The following is a 20,812-nucleotide window of genomic DNA, read 5'->3' as shown; positions in this document are numbered from 1 at the left end:
TGTTACCCAGGATACCTCACTACTGTCATGGTGGCGCCTGTGACATCATGGATCTGGAATGTCTTGTGTCTATTTGGGATGACAGAACCTTTCAGTCTGAGTGTATGTGTGTGTGTGTGTGTCTGTGTGTGTGTCTCACATAACAGAGCTTTGAGTCCGTCTGAGCACTAACAGCCCAACCCATGACTCATCTAGAACCAATGTGCCAATCGCCACAGCCCAACCCAGCTCAGGGCACACATGACAAGATGCAGAGACTTTCAATGGCATAACAGGTTAACAGCCTCATTTAGCTTATATTAAAAGGAATCAGTGCCCCTCTTGTTTGTTAAAAAGGATGCAGAATAACATCATTAATAATGTCACCTCATCTAGGTATTCAATGTCTTGTTTAAACTCGAGGCTCGTCACAGGAGCAGTGTAAAGTCTCGTCGCAGGGCTTGTCTGATGATGCAGAATAACCAGGAATGATGCCGGAACATAATATGATACTAATATAACAAAGCAGCTACGCTTAAAAGGGTTGACACAGCTTTTAGAACTTTCCACTGAACACTTATATAAGCTTTTCAAGGAGCCCATTATTAAAGGAACACCCAGTACTTCTCAGCTCAGAACTCTCTCACCATTACCCCTGAGAAGACGTTTGGTTTTGGCTCTGTGTTTCAGCTACTCAATTCACTTACTGTGACCAAACAGCTAGCTGTCTGTGTCTGGGGCTGGGCAGAGAAGGACTTGTTATCACTCCAGGATCTGTGGAGGCAATTCCACGGTAACGGAATTACTCTTTAACAGGTATTTTTCACATTCAAATGTATTTCAAAGTTTTTAAAAACCATCCAACTCTATGTACAAGAGCTACTTTGAACAGTTTACACAGGAAATTTGACAAAACCACATTTACTGGAATAACTGTAAAGTTTGGTAACAGAATTATGGTAAAAATCGCCATCAGTTTATTTTTGCAACCATGTTCTCCAAAAATTTTTTTACCATATCATTATCTTCATGATGACATATCATGAATAGGTACACGAAGGTAGAAATATGCAATATCCTTATTTTACATATGTGGGTATTATTCTACACACGGACTATTTTTTTAATGAGCTCCACCCCCGAAAAAGACCACATTTGTTTGTTCCGGACCAGATCAAATCTCAACCAATCATAGACATCTGTTTCACAAGTTTGGACATCACAGTAGAGTACAGTACAGTAATGTAGATATGTTCAGTACAGTAGAGTACATTACACTGGACTCTACTCTAATGTACTAAACTCTACTGTACTCACAACATTCAACACACATTTTGGACGCTACAGGTTCTGTCGCCTGCCTTTTGGGATTATCTCAGCCCAAGACGAGTTTCAGCGAAAGATCGACGAATTGTACGAAGGCCTCGACGGAGTTGTGGCAATTGTGGACGACATCCTTGTCTATGGTCGAACCAAAGAGGAGCACGACCGAAACATCCACGCGATGCTGCAAAGGTCCCGCGAGAGAGGAGTCCGGCTCAACCCAGAGAAGAGCACAGTCAGCGCTACAGAGATCAGCTACTTCGGACATCTTCTCACAGCGACTGGAATCAAGCTAGATCCACAGAAGATCTTAGCCATAAAAGAAATGGAACCACCAAAGAACCGTACAGAGCTGGAAACAGTGCTTGGCATGGTCAACTACTTAGCCAAGTTCGCACCCAGCCTCTCCAATGCTAATGCACCCCTGCGTCAACTGCTAAAACAGTCCAGTGAGTTTCTCTGGGACAAGCAACATGACATTGCTTTCCAGAATGTGAAAGACTTGATCACGAGAGAACCAGGACCAATCCTTGCCTACTATGACCCCAACAAAGACCTCAGACTCCAAGTGGACGCGTCGAAGTATGGACTAGGTGCAGTGCTACTGCAAGAAGGAAAGCCCATCGGCTACGCTTCCAGATCTCTCACAGACTGTGAAATCAACTACGCTCAAATCGAAAAGGAGCTCTACGCCATTCTGTTCGGATGTAGACGTTTCCATCAGTACATATATGGACTACAAGTCATTGTGGAATCCGACCACAAGCCCCTTGAGTCAATCCAGGAAGTTTCTTACCTATAAGGACAGCAGCCTCAGTGAAGGCATGGACATGCAAGTGCACACTGTGTACAGCAACTTACCAGTTAGTGACACAAAACTTAAGGAGATCCAAGCAGAAACAGAAAAGGACTCGCAACTCGCACAGGTGAGGAAAGTCATACACGATGGATGGCCTGAGGAGAGGAGAAAATGCCCTCAGAGTGTCAAAATGCCCTCAATTCTGGAACCATCGTGATGAACTATCACAGATCAATGGAATAATTTTCAAAGGAGAGAAAATCATTATTCCTACCAGTCTCAGGGAAGAGATTTTGACAAAGATCCATGCTGGACACATGGGCATTGAAAAGTGAAAACAGAGAGCAAGGGACATTTTCTTTTGGCCCAGAATGTGCAAACAAATAGAGGACATTGTTGGTAAATGCGCCATATGTCTTGAACGACGCTCCTCAAACACCAAAGAGCCAATGTTACCTCACTGTATCCCAGACCGACCCTGGCAGGTCGTGGCAACCGATCTGTTCACCTGGAACAACAAGGACTACATCGTAACAGTGGACTACTACAGCAGATACGTCGAACTCGACAAGCTTCACAGCACCACATCTGCAGCTGTGATACACAAGCTGAAAGCAGCCTTTGCCAGGCATGGCATTGTAGAGACTTTAATATCTGACAATGGTCCCTGTTACAAATCAAATGAGTTTGAATCCTTCACAAAAGCATGGGAGTTTACAAGTCACCACAAGCCCATATTACCCTCAAAGTAATGGACTTGCTGAAAAATCTGTGCAGATTGATAAATCACTCATGGACAAAGCAAAAGCAGACACGAGACCCCTACCTTAGTCTCCTTGAATACCGCAACACTCCAGTTGACAACTTCAAATCACCAGCCCTGCTGTTGATGAGCCGCAGACTTCGGTCAATCCTTCCCAGCACCAACCAGCAGCTGCAACCTGAGGTCGTCAGCTACAAGGAAATGCATGAAAAACAACAAAAGCGATACTACGACAGGTCAGCTAGACCACTGCCACCACTGATCGACGGAGAGTCAGTTAGAATCCAGGAGCATGGCCTCTGGAAGCCAGCGGTCGTCATCCAGCCAGCTGACACTGAACGTTCATATCACGTCCGCACCGCAGAAGGAGCGGTGTAACGCCGCAATCGTCGTCACCTACTGAACACCAAAGAACAACACACTGATGAGATTAACTGTTCCCCTGAAAGAGAACGTGATGGACTAAACACACACACAGCACAACAGACACCATACTTAACTGCAACACCACAAGAACTGTTGACTGACACAGAAGCAGGCTCAGCATCATATCGCACAAGGTCAGGAAGAGAGGTCAAGCCCAGAGCTGTCCTAGAACTGTGAAATGTCAACAGGTGTAGGCAGATCGCTGCCCTAAAAGAGTTCCATACTGAAAAACTTGTTATTGAAAGTTCACCTGAAATGCTTTGGTATTGTAATTGTTTGAAATGTTAAGGTGTTATTTCTACAGTGAAAGCTGAGTTGCTGAGAATCCCTTGTTTGAAAAGTAACAGAATGTTGGATCATTGTTTCAGAGTCTATGTTGATTCAGTTGGTGTAGTATGCATTATAAATGGTTACTTACCTTGAGTTCAAACTACAGAGCATGTATTCAAATTAATCGATTAGAATATGTAAAAAAATATATTTTGTTTTAAAAGAATGGGGATGTAATATTCATATGTGTAAACATACTGAATTGTAATTGAATGCATTTTACCGCCATATCATACTGTGCTATGATTGGTTAAGACCACCCAAATGGTTAGGTCATCGTCAGTTTGATCCTGGTTGGCGATACGTGAACATGCCAGTTATAGCTAGCTAATAAAGAGCTACGTTAAGAAATATCCTGTAGTACTGCATTTTATTATTTTGTACAGAGTGTGCAAAACAAGACATATAGTACTCTACTTATCTTTACTGTACTCTACTGTACTGTACTGTACTGTGCTCTTCTGTACTGCACTGTACTCTGCTGTCCAAACTTGTGAAACATAGACGTCTATGATTGGTTCAGATTTGGTCCAGCCACGGTGGACTGACGTTGACTACTTGTCAACGTCCATGGACGTCCAGTGTCGGTCTGCCAGTGGAAGGGAGGACAGTGTCGGTCTGCCAGTGGAAGGGAGGACAGTGTCGGTATGCCAGTGGAAGGGAGGACAGTGTCGGTATGCCAGTGGAAGGGAGGACAGTGTCGGTCTGCCAGTGGAAGGGAGGACAGTGTCGGTCTGCCAGTGGAAGGGAGGACAGTGTCGGTATGCCAGTGGAAGGGAGGACAGTAGCAGGTGATACAACTGTGGTTTGTGACTACTATTATTTCAATTTCAAATGCGGTTTTTCCGTTACCAATTTGGAAACAGAATTACAAGTTTTAATCACTTAGGTTTACCTTTTCTTGTTACTTCTGTGAACATTCCTTATCCTCCGTCCTCAAGAGAAATTAGAATACATCTTAACGGTGTGCAGGCTTTTGGCAACGGAATTACAAGGCAGTGTTTCTTGAACTTACAGAAGGCAAATCATTTCTCAAACTAAATATGTGATGATATTAGTTGGTAGGGTTCTGTACGTTAACATTATTGTGTTTTTATGTTTTTCTAATACCTTTTAAGATTTTCTGGACGTCTAATATATACTGTATATACCCCATTTGGAGGGAGGGAGGGAGGGAGGGAGGGAGGGAGGGAGGGAGGGAGGGAGGGAGGGAGGGAGGGAGGGAGTAGAAATTGGAGTGTAATGCTTACTGTAATTTTTTAATATATTTTTTGGTCTATTTCACTTGCTTTGGCAATGTAAACATATGTTTTAGATGCCAATAAAGCCCCTTAAATTGGAGAGGGAGAGGGAGAGAGGGGGAGAGGGAGAGAGAGGGAACACAATTACTTGACACATTGGAAAGAATTAACAAAACAACTGAGCAAACTAGAATGCTATTTGGCCCTAAACAGAGAGTACACAGTGGCAGAATACCTGACCACTATGACTGACCCAAACCGAAGGAAAGCTTTGACTATGTACAGACTCAGTGAGCAAAGCCTTGCTATTGAGAAAGGCCACCATTGGCAGACCTGGCTCTCAAGAGAAGACAGGCTATGTGCACACTGCCCACAAAATGAGGTTGAAACTGACCTGCAAATGTATGACCATATTAGAGACACATATTTCCCTCAGATTACACAGATCCACAAAGAATTTGAAAACAAACCCAATTTTGATAAACTCCCATATCTATTGGGTGAAATACCACAGTGTGCCATCACAGCAGCAAGATTTGTGACCTGTTGCCACAAGAAAAGGTCAACCAGTGAAGAACAAACACCATTGTAAATACAACCCATATTTCTGTTTATTTATTGTCTCTTTTGTACTTTAACCATCTGTACAACATTGTATATAGACATAATATGACATTTGAAATGTCTTTATTCTTTCAGAACTTTTGTGAGTGTAATGTTTACTGTTAATTTATGTTAATTTCACTTTTATTTATTATCTACTTCACTTGCTTTGGCAATGTTAACATATATTTTTATGCCAATAAAGCCCTTAAATTGAATTGAAATTGAGGGAGAGAGATTTTTTTTGGGGGGTGGGGGGGTGGGGGGGGGGGTGAAGGAACAGAAGGAGGCAGCATAGATCAGACCGTGGTGGCCTCTAATCCAAGATCACTCAGCCGCTCTGCTTTTTTTAATGACATATGAAAGGCCAGAATGGATTACACTTAAATGCACATTAGACTAAACAGGCAGGTGCTCTGGTTCCGCACTGGGCATGTGCCTGTCAAAGTGAGTAGGTTGGTGTAGAACAGAGAGTGGAGAAAGTCCATAGTTCCTACCCAGAATCCTTATTTGAAGATCCATCCTTAACACTTTAAATGAAACAGGCAAACACACACAACCAAACAATTACATGTTCACACACACCTTACAAATGTTTTGTGTTTGTTGGCATCAGTGGCCCTTTGTCAAAGTAGTGCAAGCTATTAGTGGTGCGCGAGTCAGCTGTTTGTTCACCTGCACCTGCCCTGCCCATGCTCAATTCAAAGAGAAAGCCTTCCACAGGGATTCTGGCCCATGTTGACTCCAATGCTTCCCACAGTTGTGTCAAGTCAGCTGAATGTCTTTTAGATGGTTGACAATTCAAATCAAATGTTATTTGTCACATGCTCTGAATACAACAGGCCTTACAGTGAAATGCTTACTTACTAGGGCTTAACCAACAACGCAGTTTTAAGAAAGTATTTACTAAAATCAAATAAAAAAATAAAATACAAAATAAAAAGTCAGAAAAATAGAAAGTAATAATAAAGGAGCAGCAGTAAAATAACAATAGCGAGGCTATATACAGGGGGTACCGGTACAGAGTCAATGTGCGGGGGCACCGGTTAGTCGAGGTAATCAAGGTAATATGTACATGTAGGTAGAGGTAAAGTTGGGGGTAGAAGCTGTTCAGAGACCTTTTGGACCTAGACTTGGCGCATCCGTACCGCTTGCCGTGTGGTAGCAGAGAGAACAGTCTATGACTAGGGTGGCTGGAGTCTTTGGCAATTTTTAGGGCCTTCCTCTGACACCGCCTGGTATAGAGGTCCTGGACAGCAGGAAGCGTGGCCCCAGTGATGTACTGGGCCGTACGAACTAGCCGCTGTAGTGCCTTGCGGTCGGAGGCCGAGCAGTTGCCATACCAGGCGGTAATGAAACCAGTCAGTCTCCTGAGGGGGAATAGGCGTTGTCGTGCCCTCTTCACAACTGTCTTGGTGTATTTGGACCATGATAGTTTGTTGGTGATGTGGACACAAAGGAACTTGAACCTCTCAACCTTCTTCACTACAGCCCCATCGATGAGAATTGGGGCGTGCTCGGTTCTCCTTTTATTGTAGTGCACAATCATGTTCTTTGTCTTGATCACGTTGAGGGATAGGTTGTAACCTGGCACCACACTGCCAGGTCTCTGACCTCCTCCCTTTAGGCTGTCTCATCGTTGTCGGGGATCAGGCCTACCACTGTTGTGTCGTCGGCAAACTTAATGATGATGTTGGAGTCATGCTTGGCCATGCAGTCATGAGTGAACAGGGAGTACAGGAGGGGACTGAGCACACTCCCCTAAAGGAAATAGGGTGCCATTTGGGACACGACGGAGCTCTACCTGGCTGGGTTCACTACTACAGACTCATCATAGACCCCTAACACATCTGGCTCCCTCTCTACCCTGCACTGCGCTGACCACACTAATGTGGAATTGATCTCTCATCAGTGGCAGCTAGAGAGGCTGGCTGGTTGGCTGGTAACACACAGATGATGATGAGAGGAGAGAGACTGTCCTTATATGGACACCGTACACGTTGGCTATATAATGTATTTGTCACACAGGCAATATTCCCTACTTGACACTGATATACTCTGTGGACTGAAAACATGTTATACACAAGCTACCCCGCTTAAGTTTTCTCTTTGTTTGCTTCCTTCCATTCACTTAGTCTTCAGTGTGATATTCTACCAACGAAAGTGTTCCATGTTTTAGTGGGAATATCATGATCTGATTTAACATCTCATTCAACACGCCAAGGAGTCCCTCATGCGTCGATAGACTAACTTTCCATAACTAATGCTTTATGCCTTCGCAGGCCAATTAGATTGTTTATTTTAGATTGGCAAATTTTATTTTTATTTTGCATAATTGAATGTGTACACCATTTTATAGACTCATGCAGTACTACAGTAGCTCTATCAGTCAGTATGTCTGGCATAGTGTGATTTGAGGAGTCATGAGTCAGATTTTGTAGTCATGGAATGACTGAGCTCTGTGACTCTGTGCTGTTCCTCTCGCTGTCTCTGATTAAATCTATGCCTGTGGTTTGGACTGTCTATATTAGAGGGACTGAAATATGCCGCTAAGGGACTCGACATGAAGGGCTTGTCCAAATTACAGTACATGTTCAAAGGCAACAAATAAGACACAACCTCAAGATCAGGGGCCATGTTTCCACTCTAAAGAACATTATGCTGTAAATGAAAATGAAATCACTGAAATAAAGAAAATAAATAATCTTTCAAGTTAGTCAGCTAAAGAGGGAGTAGGGGAAAAGCATGGGGAATCCACAGCTCTCTTCCCCCCCAGGCAGCCGGTGGCATATTAATTGAGGAGGAAGGGCTCATAATTATGGCTGGAATGGAATAAATGGTATTGAACACATCAAACACATGGCTTTCATGTGTTTGATATTCATTCCATTCACTCAATTCCAGCCATTATTATGAGCCATCCTCCCCTCAGCAGCCTCCTGTGTCTCTCTCTTTCCACGCCCCCCCCCCCCCCTCCCCTGCTCACAGTTAGTGAACAACCTAAAATAAACTGACACATTTGACCTACAAAGCAGGCAGTCTGCTACATATAATTAATCTTTAAGTGTCTTAAAGACTGGGAAATAAATATGTTGCTGCAAATTATTTTAATGCAATCAGAGGTGTCTTTTCCAAATCTCCGTGACTCACTCGCCTCCCTCCTGATGACGCCCCTCCTGCCATTACATCGTCTGTCACTCATTGGCAGCCAAATGACCTCCAGTCCTTCCCCTCTCTACAATTAAACAATTATCACAGATTAACCTTCTCTCGCTTAAAAAGACAGATTAGATGAAGAGGGCTTCTCTTCTTTTTTGTTTTCCCCTTTCTGTTTTTTTCAACTGCCTCAAGGTCTTATTTTGCTACGTGAGCCGCAGCAGCCAAAGCGTGGCCGAAACTAAACGTTACAATTTAACCGTTTCGCTCCATTTCAATTGAAATGAATGGGCGACTTTGTGCCAAAGTTACTGTCAGCACAGCAGGCAGCAGCACTGACTGTAGTACAGTGGCAGGGAGCTCAGAGCTCGACTCGTGATTGGAATATATTGCTCAGCCGGTGTGCCGGATGCTAGAGGTCTCATCAAGCCTGTGTCAATGTTTATCCAGCACACAGTTTCCATTTCAGCGGGCCACCCCTGCATCACCTTACCACTTAGTGGTTCACAGGTCCCCACTCTGTCAACGCAGTCATCCAACAGCTGGGTCGAACTGGACGTACTGCAGTAAAAGGGGCCAAAACTTTAGTGAAGGCCCATTAGTTGCCGGTGTGTTGGACGTTTAGGCTTGCGTAAGCCTGTCTCCACCAACTATTACCTTCTCCCAGCACATTACCTCATGAGGAATTAATGGCTGGGGGTGCACCCCAAATGGTACCCTATTCCTTATGCAGTGCCCTACTTTTGACCAGGGCTCATAGTAGTGCACTATACAGGGAAAAAGGTGCAATTTGGGATACAGCCTGGGTGTGCATGTATCAGACCCTCTGAAGATCATTAGCATGGAAAAAATAATTTTACCTCTCTCACTGTTTATACAGAGATAATGTTAGCATCTAAATGGCTGTTGGTACAGAGCCATTGGTGAGGAGTACAGACTATGTCACAGTAAGGTATTTGTAGTGTTGTGTTTACGACTAGATGGATGCTGGCTTACCTAGTTAACTACACATCCAATAAGTATTTACTTAACTCTGATTTCAATTCGTGATCATTTATTAAACCTGAATCTCCATTACTCTGTCAGTCAGAGACATGGGTAACTAAACTTGTCACTGCATGTACTTGATTGACATGACTTTCATTTACAGTACAGGTGGTTATTTTGAGAACCAAACATGTGGAATCAGAGCTACACTATCTCTGGTAGGTTCGGTCAGCCAATCATTTATACATAAAGACCAGTCTGGTATCTCTTCTCTTTCTAGAGTCTTTTAGAAGAGTAAAGATGTGTGATCTCTGATCTCTTGGCCACAACAGATGAGTTTGGCCTAAATGACTCATCACTCGATGATTAGTGGTGACTGACTGGGCTGGTATTCATTCACTCCTTCCCCGTAAACCCCATTCAGCCATGCTGGATGGAGGCTATTTGGAGCTGAGTGGGCTAGCGCCTCTAACCATGCTAACCATGACCTTTAGATGTGGAGCAGAGATGCATGTTGTGCCTCTTAACAATTTGAAAACGCTGCAAACCATATGGAGAAGAGAAGAGAGAGCGAGACAAACCGAGAGAGAGAGTCTGTGAGTCATACTGTGAATTTACCGTGGCATGTAAAATCCACTAATCCACACTTGAGCACAGGTTATATTCCACCACTCTAGCCTTGGCTGGAGTTTTGCATGGTGTGCAACAGAGCAACCAGCACTGCCCACTAAGGAATGCCCATAAACCCTCCCACCCTGTGATGCCCTTCACTGCCCTTGGGGCTGTAGGGGAAAACCCTGCAGCAGCCTGTGTGGGCCCCACAATCAGTCAGGACCTCACTGGAAGTCTTCTGTCTCATACTAGACCTGGCTTCAAGTTGTATTTGTTTTCTTTCAAATGCCTCAGCTGAGCTCGATAGAACCAATTCAATAGTGCCAAAAATGTAATCCCTGCCCACCTGATACTGGAAGCCAAGCTGATCAAACGGTCAGTGTTTGAAAGAAATCAAATGCTGTTTGAACCCAGGTCGGGTCTCATAATCCTTCTCCACAGGTGTCCATGTTTTAACTACCTCTTCCCTTAACAATTTTTACTTAGGGATAGGCGTCCCGTTAACAGGACAGTTGTAAATCATGCAGCACGTTATGTCGAGTTCGCAGATTTGAGAGAAACCACAAATGTCGGTATATATAAGTGTCTCGTATTGGTTGAAAGCTTAAATTCTTGTTAATATAACTGAACTCTCCAATTTGCAGTAGCTATTACTGCGAAAAAATGCCACGCTATTGTTTGAGGAGAGCTCGTAACAACAAAACACTTTTTTCAACACAATAGGTTTGACAAATTCACCTCTGAAGGTGAAATGTGCACTTACATTCTGAAATCTTGCTCTGATTTATCATCCAAAGGGTCCCAGAGATAACATGAAGTGTCGTTCTGTTAGATATAATAATTTTTCATATCCTAAAAAGGTCCATATATCACGCACAATCGATTTTGTATTTCCAATTGTTCAATTTGCAAACAAAGGAATCTGTGAAAATCTCACCCTAAACATTGTTTGACCGAGTCAAATCATATTCGTCTCTATTCCTCAGAGATCTTAGAAGGTAACAAGACTTCACTATTTCATTAGGGGTATAGTATATCCTATAGGACACCATATTTGGTCAGAGAGCGACTCCTTCATGGCACGCAGATGACGCGTGAGGCCATCACTTGAAGGACTGTAATTTGTCAAATAAGCACCAATCGGGGTAAACAAAGCTAGCTAGATAGCCAATTAGCTGGGCTTTACGGGAGAATCCGGAAACCCTGTCTCGGTCGTAAAATGTAGGCGATAACCTTTTGCGAAAGCATGCCTCTTCCTTTTGGACACAAAAGTTATGAAAACTGGTTGTTTTGCAAATGTTGAACTTATAATATGGCTACTAATATTTGGAAAGCTAAATCAAAGTCAAAGTACACAGATTTGACGATATTCTTGCAGAAAAATGGAATATGAATGTGAATGTCCCCTTCACGATTTGCCCAAATGTACTTGGGGACTTCTCACTAAAAGTATTGTTCTTCACAAATTTTTCAAGTTATCCATCTGAAACTTTGCACATGCACTGCTGCCATCTTGAGTACACTATCTGAATTACAACCGGAGTGATGGTTTAACAGTGACCTTTCTCTTGCATTTCAAAGATGGTGGTAAAAAAACACTGTTTTGTTTTTCTTTGTATTTTCTTCTACCAGATCTTTCGAGTTATATTCTCCTACATTCAATTCACATTTCCACAAACTTCAAAGTGTTTCCTTTCAAATAGTATCAAGAATATGCATATCCTTGCTTCCTGGCCTGAGCTACAGGCAGTTGGATTTGGGTATGTCATTTAGGGAAAAATTTAGAAAAAGGGGGCTATCCCTAATTAAACCATTACCCCACAGTGGTGGAGATGGGCTGCTGAGAAGCCAGTCTCATTGCTTATGTTTAATTAATGGTATTTTCTAGACTTATTTATGCTTCGTAAATGGCTAGGGGGTCCAGTATTTGATCCATGTTGTTTATTAAATGTCTGGGTTTTATTGCATACTGTTAGATGGGAAGTATTTTGCTACTGTGAAGATGGAAAAATGTGTCTGGGAAAAGGGTTAGGGGTGTAAGGGTTAGGCATGGCGCTGGGACAGTGATAAAAGGTCTACATACCTGTGGTTCTGCTAGACTGGTGTTAAGCAAGGGCTGGTCAGGGGAGAGCTGACACACACACACTTACTGTAAGATAGGACCACCAAAGCTAGTGGTCTATGAAAGAAAGAATGTCAAGAAATGTCCCATCCACAGACATGGTGAAATACAAAACACAAAAGTCACAATTGCTCAACCAATATCATAACTCCATATTGCTATCCTTGAAACCATACAATAAAAACAGATGTGATAGAAAGCAGGAAAGAGACAGAGAGAGAGAGTAGAGACACAGACAAACACAGAGATGTAGAGAGACAGAGAGAGAGTAGAGACACAGACACAGAGATGCAGAGAGAAAAAAGAAAGAGAAAAGAGAGGGAAAAGGATGATCATTAATTCAGTGACCATGTAATGGTACAATCAAATGCATGGTGCCACAGTAACTGGAGCTTACAGCTGTCCTGTGGTTGAGAGGCCTATAACAGTCCTATAATGAGTGTAGTCCATGAGTTACTTTACCTACCTCTCTCTCCCATCGTCTGGAAGCTTTTTCTCCATCCCCCCCCCCCCCCCCCCCCTTCCATCCTGGTATTATGTATTTAAACTGTCAGATCAAACACAATCCCTTGTAAAAACCAGGATAGTTCTCCTAATCAGCCAAATTGCGGAACGCCATGCCTGAGGGGAAGACTTCCCTTTTTACTCCTCCTCTTCTCTTCTCTTCGCTGGAAGACATTACCTAATGGCATCAAACCAACCGTTACGCTCTTCAGCATCGGTGTCTCATTGATGCAAACGGATGTCTCTGTTTCTTTTTTATTGGGGAAAAAATGGACAGTTCATTAATTTTCCACTTTATGGTATGGTGCGATTTTGTGTGGTTCTATATTTCCAGTCTGTAGGCTAAGTATGTGTGTGTGGAGAATGCTGCTGCTACAAGGCACTAAAGTGCCTGTGCTCTTGAAAAGATGCAAGATATGGATTAATTATTATTAATATCTATTGATACTTGAGCCTGTTGAATCTTGATGATAATGTACTGTTGTTGACCTCCAACAGTGACCAGTTGACCTCCAACCAGAATCCCAAAGTGGTTCCTCATATAACTCTGGGGCAGTCTCATCACATGGTTTTGTTTTGTATGCGTCCAAAATGCAACTAGCTCTCACAGTCTCAAGTCAGAATTAGACATTCATCCATGTTTCTGAAATGTACAATTTTGAAGTGTTGAAGATACATTTTTAAGGTAAGGGTTAAGTTTAGGCAATAAATCTGAAATCGTAAAGTTAGCCATTAACTCCGAATGGTTAAGGTAAGGGTTAACGTTTGGGATAGGCTTAAAACAAAATTCTCAAAACAACATTCGATCTCTGGATTCGAACTTGCAATCCCTGCCCACAACGCCCTAGTGGCAAATCTGACCATGACTCCATTTTGTTGCTCCCAGCCTATAGACAGAAACTAAAACAGGAAACTCCTGTGCTCAGGTCTATCCAAAGCTGGTCTGACCAATCGGATTCCAGGCCTCAAGATTGTTTCGATACGGTGGACTGGGATATGTTCCGGATAGCCTCAGACAATAACATTGATGTATACGCTGACTCGGTGAGCAAGTTTATTAGTGCATCGAAGATGTCGTACCCACTGTGATTATTAAAACCTTTCCTAACCAGAAACTGTGGATTGATGACAGCATTCGCGCAAAACTGAAAGCACGAACCACCGCTTTTAATCATGGCAAGGCGACTGGAAACATGACTGAATACAAACAGTGCAGCTATTCCCTCCGCAAGGCAATCAAACAAGCAAAGCGTCGGTATAGAGACAAAGTAGAGTCATAATTCAACGGCTCAAACACAAGACATATGTGACAGGGTCTACAGGAAATCACGGACTACAAAAAGAAAATCAGCCCTGTCGAAGAACATCGACGTCTTGCTCCCAGACAAATTAAACAACTTCTTTGCTCGCTTTGAGGACAATTACAGTGCCACTGACACGGCCCACTACCAAAGCCTGTGGGCTCTCCTTCTCCGTGGACAACGTGAGTAAAACATTTAAATGCAAGGTCAGTACAGGTGCATTAAAGCTGGGACCGAGAGACTGAAAAACAGCTTCTATCTCAAGGCCATCAGACTGTTAAACAGCCATCACTAACATAGAGAGGCTGCTACCAACATACAGACTCAAATCTCTGGCCTCTTTAATAAATGGACTTACAGTACCTTGCAAAAGTATTCACCCCCTTTGGCATTTTTTGCATTTTTTTGCCTTACAACCCAGTATTAATTTTTTTTTTTTTTTTTGGGGGGGGGGGGGGGGGGGGGGGTTTGAATCATTTGATTTATCACAACATGCCTACCACTTTGAAGATTCTTATTGTGAAACAAACAAGAAATAAGACAAAAAAACTGAAATCTTGAGCGTGCATAACTATTCACCCCCCCCATCTAGCCACTGGGATTTTTGCCCATTCTTCAAGGTAAAACTGCTTCAGCTCCTTCAAGTGGGATGGGTTCTGCTGGTGTACAGCAGCCTTTAAGTCATACCACAGATTCTCAATTGGATTGAGGTCTGGGCTTTGACTAGGCAATTCCAAGACATTTAAATGCCTCCCCCTTAAACCACTTGAGTGTTGCTTTAGCAGTATGCTTAGGGTCATTGTCCTGCTTGAAGGTGAACCTCTGTCCCATTCTCAAATCTCTGGAAGACTGAAACAGGTTTCCCTCAAGAATTTCCCTGTATTTAGCGCCATCCATCATTCCTTCAACTCTGACCAGTTTCACAGTCCCTGCCCGATTAAAAACATCCCCACAGCATGATGCTGCCACCAACATGCTTCACTGTGGGGTTAGTGTTCTCGGGGTGATGAGAGGTGTTGAGTTTGCGCCAGACATAGCATTTTCCTTGATGGCCAAAAAGCTCAATTTTAGTCTCATCTGACCAGAGTACCTTCTTCCATATGTTTGGGGAGTCTCCCACATGCCTTTTGGCAAACACCAAACGTATTTGCTTATTTTCTTCTTTAAGCAATGGCTTTTTTTCTGGCCACTCCTGTAAAGCCCAGCTCTGTGGAGTGCACGGCTTAAAGTGGTCCTATGGACAGATACTCCAATCTCCGCGGTGGAGCTTTGCAGCTCCTTCGGGGATATCTTTGGTCTCTTTGTTGCCTCTCTGATTGATGCCCTCCTTGCCTGGTCCGTGAGTTTTGGTGGGCGGCCATCTCTTGGCAGGTTTGTGGTGGTGCCATATTCTTAATTTTTTTTATAATGGATTTAATAGTGCTCTGCGGGATGTTCAAAGTTTCTGATATTTTTTATAACCCAACCCTGATCTGTACTTTTCCACAACTTTATCCCTGACCTGTTTGGAGAGCTCCTTGGTCTTCATAGTGCCGCTTGCTTGGGGTCCCTCTTGCTTAGTGATGTTGCAGACTCTGGGGCCTTTCAGAACAGGTGTGCACAGTATATACAGTATATATATATATATATATATACACTGAGATCATGTGACAGATCATGTGACACTTAGATTGCACGCAGGTGGACTTTATTTAACTTATTATGTGACTTCTGACGCTAATCGGTTTCACCAGATCTAATTCAGGGGCTTCATAGTAAAGGGGGTGAATTCATATGCACGCACCACTTTTACATTTTAATTTTTAACATTTTTTTTAAACAAGTTCTTTTTCTTATTTCACGTCACCAATTTGGACTATTTTGTGTATGTCCATTTCATGAAATCCAAGTAAAAATCTATATAAATTACAGTTTGTAATGGAACTAAATAGGAAAAACGCCAAGGGGGGTGAAACCTTTTGCAAGGCACTGTAATAAAGGTATCACTAGTCACTTTAAATATTGCCACTTTAATAATGTTTACATATTATATTACTCGTCTCATATGTATATATTGTATTCTATATATCAATGTTGGCCCTAGTGGTCGGTTTCCACATCATATCCTGAAGTCCACAGACATGGATGGACGTTGAATACTGACTTGTATCACGGGTGACCTGGCTGCCCAAGTGGGACCCTACTCCCCATAAAGTGCACTATGTTTGACCAGAGTCCTATGGGCCCTGGTCAAATGTATTGCAATGAATAGGCAATAGGGTGCCATTTGTGACAGATACTACATCCCTGGACCACAACTGCTCTTGCCTCTAAACCCATGGTCCACCACACACTAGACCAATACAACCTATCTTGACAGAGGTGAGATGGAGTCCACCAGAGGTGAGCTTAAGACATAAATAAACCCACTGCATAGTTTCCTTTGAAGGAACCACATCCTTCCCCTCCTCTTCCTCCTCCCACTCCCCCTGTCCCTATTTCAGAGCTGAAATGAAATCTCAGAGAACAATAGGGAATGAAAAAGGGGACAAATAGCATCTATTCCGAGAGGCGACCGACCAGTACTGTCTTCAGTATTTGTACGTAATGACTCTTTGTGAAAAAAAGAAGGCTATTTTACTCAAAGATCAAAATGGTCTCAGCTTTTTATTTGATTGCTTTCAGTCTTGTTCAATCCATTCCTCTCTCTGGGGCTGGTTAGGAGGACTTTGGTTACGAAAGCTCTTCTTTTGGGTCATTGTATGGATAGAGTGTTCCAGACCATAGCAACATGGTCTACAAAAGTAGTGCACTATATACGTAGGGAATAAGGTGCAATTTGGGACACAGAAAAGGTCATTGTACTAGCGTAGCTAGCTCAGGAAGCTGGTTAGTAGTTTAGAGGCAGTTAGCAGTGCTGGGTCAAGGACCCATTAGTCTGTCATTTTCAGAGAGGGTAGCGTCCTCAGGTTTATCACCTCAGCTATTCACATCCTCATATCCATTTACTCACTGCTTATTCACTACTTCCCAGCTCACTGTATTGGCTCAGGATGGCTTTTTGACACAAGGGGAAAATGAATCTCGACCAGTTCTGTCCAGATCCAGACATCTTTCAGCCAACTTCACTATTCTGTTTGTTATCAGTTCCTCATATGATTTCAGAGCTTCTCCTGTGTTTTTCCGTGTTGCATTTCAAAAGCATCGTTGTTGGTGGTGCTCTTAGAATTGTTTCTGGATACAAGGCAGAACTTTCAAGTTGGAAAGGTAAACCAAAAGACCCCCTTTAAGAGTGTAAATCCAGAGAACATGGCCACGTGTTTATACTGACTACAGATCATTTGGTTTTACACCAAGCAGAAAGATATACTTGACGTGTGTTTATTTGATTTCACAGTCAAATAAACAACAGATAACATCTCTGTTTACACTAGTTCATCTGGTCCTCTGAAGATGATCATAATTCAGTGGAAAATTTTATAATTAGTTACTGCCGTCTCTTCCAAGTCCAACGTTCAGAGCAAAGCCCTTCTCTTTCCCTAATAAACCGACTGGGGCAGGGTGAAGGGTTTGTGTTATTATTAGCCTACTCTAGCTGGCAGTCAATCTGTGTAACTTGGGTTAGCCAAAGACAGAAAGAAAGAAGAGGAGGAGCAGAACTGGTCAAGGTCTTGGACGTAGAAGCAATTAGAGGAGGGAAAACCATGGGAGAAAGAGCAGAGAAAAGCTATTGTAAATCTTGACCATGGCCAAGTTTATGACAGTGGAGGATAACGCGTGTCTAGAAAGAGGGTGAGAGGATTAAACGTAGTTCCAGCCAGCTCCTCCACACTGCACTGTCTTGGGTTTCTCTCTGCTCCTGATTGCAGCTGGATGCAAAGGACGCAACCTCTGGATGGGTGACTCATCGCTTGGAGTCAGGCCTCACTGATCGCTTTTTGAGCCTCAAAGAGAATGGACCATCTTCATAGTACTCGACAGGTTCGTTATGCGTTTCTTCCAAGAGCCACACTCATCACTAGCCTATGTGTCAAGCTTTTGCCAGTTATTTGAATGTTTGCAATAAATAATGATGACTTATCATGTTGATTACTGATGCGGTACTAAGAAGGCTTTACAGTTCTCGTCTACGTCCCAAATGGCACCATATTCCCTATATAGTACACTACTTTTAACCATGTCAGCCTCAGTTATTTAACCAAGCAACTCAGTTAAGAAAAAATTCTTATTTACAACGACAGCCTAGGAACAGTGGGTTGGTTACCTGGCATGTTCAGGGGCAGAACTACAGATTTTTACCTTGTCAGCTCAGGGATTCTATCTAGCAACCTTTCGGTTACTGGCCCAATGCTCTAACCACTAGGCTACCTGCCGCCCCTATATGGAATGGGGTACAATTGTCTTTCTAAAGACTACCTTCTTATGCCTCAGTGCACTGGCTTCAGTGTTTGTAGTATATGCCTCCAAGCCATTCATTGTTATTTTGAGCCAAGATGCAGGTGGTGATGACTTTTTTCCTTCACTTCCCTGTACCTACCCCCATCATCTCCACCGGTCTCAATCCTCACGTGTGACCTGTCCAGGGTCACCTCTAAATATGAGCCTCACCCCCCCGTCCTCACTCCCTACTTCGCCCCAGGGGTTAACGACACCCCCTTAAAGTGCTCCCCCCACTTCTCCTTTGGATTCCAATCTAACCGCTTGCATCCTCTCCCATCCCCCCTGGGCCTGGGCTCCCCATCTTGATCGGACTGGAAGGGGGACTGTTTCCATGGCAACACACGGTGTGTTTGTGTACACATAGTGGTTTTGGGGGGGGTTCAGGAAGAGGAAATGACTCACCATGGAGAAATACAGGTCAATGTGACTGGGGGCTCAGGGGAGTAGCAGCCACCCATACTGGGGGAACCACAGAATCCCCCCCAACAAGACCCCCCCTGTTCCCCACTCTCCACTCAGACTTTCACCGCCACCTATCCACCCCGGTTCCCCTCTAGTTATGATTAGGAACCATAACATCATGCTTCACTGTCAAAATGTGTCCACATTCATTCAGCCTCTACTGCTTAACAACCTGTTTGTGTGACTAGACTAGGGGCCCCTGTTACCCCTCCAAAGGACTAGGGGTTTTAGATGTGTAATCATCCACACGGACTGATCACAAAGGCCCCTATCTTCCTCTGACATTTGGTAATCAGGAAGGTGTGTGTGTGTGTGTGTGTGTGTGTGTGTGTGGTTTTGGAACTTTGATGATTCGCCTCGTGTTGCCTCAGGCCTGTTCAGTGCCCCCAAGATAGCGGCTTTGATCCAACAAGAAATGGCTACTACACTAGTTACTACTCACGATTATCGTGTCAAAGTCATTACTGGTATTACAGGATGTTAATTAATTAATACACTTGTAAAAAAGGCCTACATAGAAACCCAAAGAGTTCAGCTGCAGCGACAGCCAAAGAACCCTATATGATTATAGGTAACCTCTGTTCTTCTAAGAGTGTACATACCCTCTTAGGTGGATAAAACCAGCCCAAACTCTAGTGGATTATGTGCTGTCAAGCCATATTTAGAATGTTGAAATTATGTCATGGCGTGACATTTTATTTCCATGGCAATTTCCAACCCACCGCTAGGGGCAAGGCCTGTTACAATCTCGTATATTTGTGACGAACTGGGCACTAGTTTTGTATAACCACTCTGAATTAATGATCAAACTTCATTTCAACCCTATCCCAACTTTGTCCCAAACCTTAACACTCTGAATTAGTGACCAAACTTCATTTCCACCCTATCCCAACTTTGTCCCAAACCTTAACCACTCTGAATTAATGACCAAACTTAATTTCAACCCTATCCCAACTTTATCCCAAACCTTAACCACTCTGAAATAATGACCAAACTTCATTTCAACCCTATCCCAACTTTATCCCAAACCTTAACCACTCTGAAATAATGACCAAACTTCATTTCAACCCTATCCCAACTTTATCCCAAACCTTAACCACTCTGAAACAATGACCAAACTTCATTTCAACCCTATCCCAACTTTATCCCAAACCTTAACCACTCTGAAACAATGACCAAACTTCATTTCAACCCTATCCCAACTTTATCCCAAACCTTAACCACTCTGAAACAATGACCAAACTTCATTTCAACCCTATCCCAACTTCATCCCAAACCTTAACCACTCTGAATTATTGACAGCAAAGATATGGCAAAATAAGACACTGTAATGAAAATGGCAAGACATGCCATATATCTGTTGCCTGCACTTCTGTCAAATGTGTCCATTGTCTTTGGAGGTTGTGTTGAATATCTCAATTCTTGAGGTTTCACTTTTTTGTTGTTGATGTTTTCTCAGTGCAGAGTAATTTCGTACTAAGGAAAGTTGGTCTCAGACTAAGACTCATTCTTCTGAAGTTTGACTGGGTACTTTTACTCCCCCGAGGGGCATTGCCAAAACTTTCTAGACAAATTGTGCTTTATCTTGCAGTTTGGCATTTCCTTAACTCGGCCATTGATTTCGATGGTACCGTTGTTACTGTTTGAAAAATGAGGGCAGGATCTGAAGATTTTTTGATTAATTCCCAACCCCACTCTATGCCTAAATGTTTGACTCTGAGGCCGCAGTGCTTTAGATCAGTGCTCAGTTCCAATGGGACCCTCATATATAAGGCCATTATAGCC

The sequence above is a fragment of the Oncorhynchus mykiss genome, chromosome 20 (assembly GCF_013265735.2).
Source record: "Oncorhynchus mykiss isolate Arlee chromosome 20, USDA_OmykA_1.1, whole genome shotgun sequence".
Taxonomy (NCBI): domain Eukaryota; kingdom Metazoa; phylum Chordata; class Actinopteri; order Salmoniformes; family Salmonidae; genus Oncorhynchus; species Oncorhynchus mykiss.
Note: the sequence above shows the minus strand (reverse complement) of the source record.